The sequence below is a fragment of the Sarcophilus harrisii genome, chromosome 6 (assembly GCF_902635505.1).
Source record: "Sarcophilus harrisii chromosome 6, mSarHar1.11, whole genome shotgun sequence".
In the NCBI taxonomy this organism is placed as follows: Eukaryota; Metazoa; Chordata; class Mammalia; order Dasyuromorphia; family Dasyuridae; genus Sarcophilus; species Sarcophilus harrisii.
In genome coordinates this window covers 110020591-110022901 of record NC_045431.1, presented here as the reverse complement: position 1 = coordinate 110022901, position 2311 = coordinate 110020591, and the positions used below count along the sequence as shown (strand labels likewise).

At 34.5% G+C, this 2311-nt stretch overlaps 1 pseudogene; it reads right to left on the bottom strand.

The window, feature by feature from the left end:
- Positions 1-730: 730 nt before the first annotated feature.
- Positions 731-2042, bottom strand: LOC111721320 (annotated as a pseudogene).
- Between the last annotated feature and the right edge of the window lie 269 nt (positions 2043-2311).

Genomic DNA, 2311 nt, shown 5'->3' with positions numbered 1-2311 from the left:
AAGAATTTTCAGTTCAGCTCTAGCCTTTTCATCAGAAACGTTAAAAATACCCTCTTTCATTGAATGTCCATCTTTTCCCCTAAATTATTATGCTTAATTTTGTTATATAGTTGATTATTGGTTGTAACCTAAGCTCATCTACCTTCTGGAACATCTATTTCATACCTTCTGATCCTTTAATGTAGAAACTGCTAAATCTTGGGTAATACTAACAGTGATTCATTCCTTGGTATTTGGATTGTTTCTTTCTGAATGCCTGCATCATTTTTTCTTGGTCCTGATAATTCTAGAATTTGGCTACAATATTCCAAGAACTTTTCATTGTGCATCTCTTTCATGAAGTGATAGATGTATAGTAGATGGATTCTTATAATTAACTATTTTGTGCTCTGTTTCTAGGCTATCAGGGCAGTTTTCCTTGATAATTTCTTAAAATATGCTATTCAGGCTTTGACTTTTTTGGCTGTGGCTTTCAGGTAGTCCAATAATTTTTATATTCTCTTTCTTGGATTTTTTTCCAAATCAGTTATTTATTTTTCAATAAAGCATTTTAAACTCTTATATATTAAAATTGTTATTATTTGGTTTGATTGATGCTTCCTCCCCCCACATTTCTAGAATAAGAATTGCATTTTCATTTGTTTACATTGCTGATAAAGTTCAATGTGTACTTTTCTCTCTGTGTAACTATTTAAGTATTTAGAATGATCAGATAGTTTAAATATTACTTTTAATCTGCTTCTGCCTTGGCTACAAGTTTCAATTCTTCACTTTTTAGAAAACTAGATAAAATGCTCTTTCTTCTGGTGCATTTATTGATCTTTTCAATGGTGGTTCCAGAAAAATCAATTCCACATGGGGCTGCTGTCCCTCGGGAACCTCTTAGCATAACTCCTGACCTTCCTCCTGTACTCTTATGGAAGAGTATCAATGGGACTGCTTAAGTTCTTCAATTCTTTCTGCTGATGCTCATATTTCTTTCTTTTCAACATTCTGTTTTTTATCCAGTTAGTTGATTATTTCATTACATTTCTCAAGGATCTTCTGTTTGTTCTCATCACTAATTTTTCCTTGCAGTTTTTCCTGTGCTATGGTAGCTTTCATGTTGAAAGCATAAGTTTCAAAAGAATTCTTGGAAGACACTTTGTTGTAATATTCTTCTCTAAAGTGTAATTTTCTTTGGGGGCAGGTTTCTTGGGAGGCTTCTGGGAGCAGCCTTAGTTTCAGTTCAGTGTAATAATCACCTCAAATTCAGCCAGGTGTTAAAGTCCAAATCCTTTATTGTCTCTTCCAAAATTTTATCTCCTTCACTTGGGGCTTGGCTAGTTTTCTGGAAGCCTTCCGGATCTTGCCTCCAGTCCTTTGCCTCTGCCAGCTTCAGCCTCCAGCCAGCACAAAGGTGGAAAATGGAATGAATCTGTCTCTGCCTCTTGAGAGTGGGCTTGTGTGTCTGACCCTGAGAGCTTCTTGCTTATATGCTGTACACCGAGTACACAGCAATCATCATATCACTGAGAAATCATTATTTGTTGTTGGATTAAATCAATTCTAAACTAGATTTAAACATTGTCTCCTCAATTCCACATAATACCTTGTTTCAAGTTCTGGCCCATAATATCTCCTTGTAGGGTCAGATCAATCATAATGAATCATGCTAAATTAGATAATTATTGTCTCTATCAATTCCACTGTCTTAGTACCTTATAAGAATATTAACACTTTGTCTCTCTCATTTTTTATCCTCAGCTTTGTATTTCTCAGTGCCTTGAACCATTTGTTCAGTGTCTTCTTTGCTCAGATTATCTTCATCATTGACAATGGTGATCTTCTTGTTCTTTTCTGTTCTCTTATTCACAGCAGAAACATTGAGGATTCCACTTGCATCAGAATCAAATGGTCCTTTAATATGAGTTATACCTGTGGATGCTGAGGGGGGGATTTCTGTGAGCTCAAACTTGCCAAATAGATTATTATTATCATTGCTTTCTACTTCCATAAACTTGCACAAGCACAGCAGGCTAATTATCACAATAAGAAGTAAAGATTTATGCCTACTAACAATAAGAAGAGAAAGAAATTAAAGGAATTATGATGGACAATGAGGAAATAAAACTATTATTCTTGGGAGATGATATAATGATATACTTAGAGAATCCTAGAAAATTATCCAAAAATCTATTGGAAACAATTCACAGCTTTAGCAAAGTTGAAGTATACAAAATAAACCCACACAATTCATCAGCATTTCCACATATTACTGACAAAACCCATCAGCAAGAGATAGAAAGAGAAATTCCATTCAAACTTACAG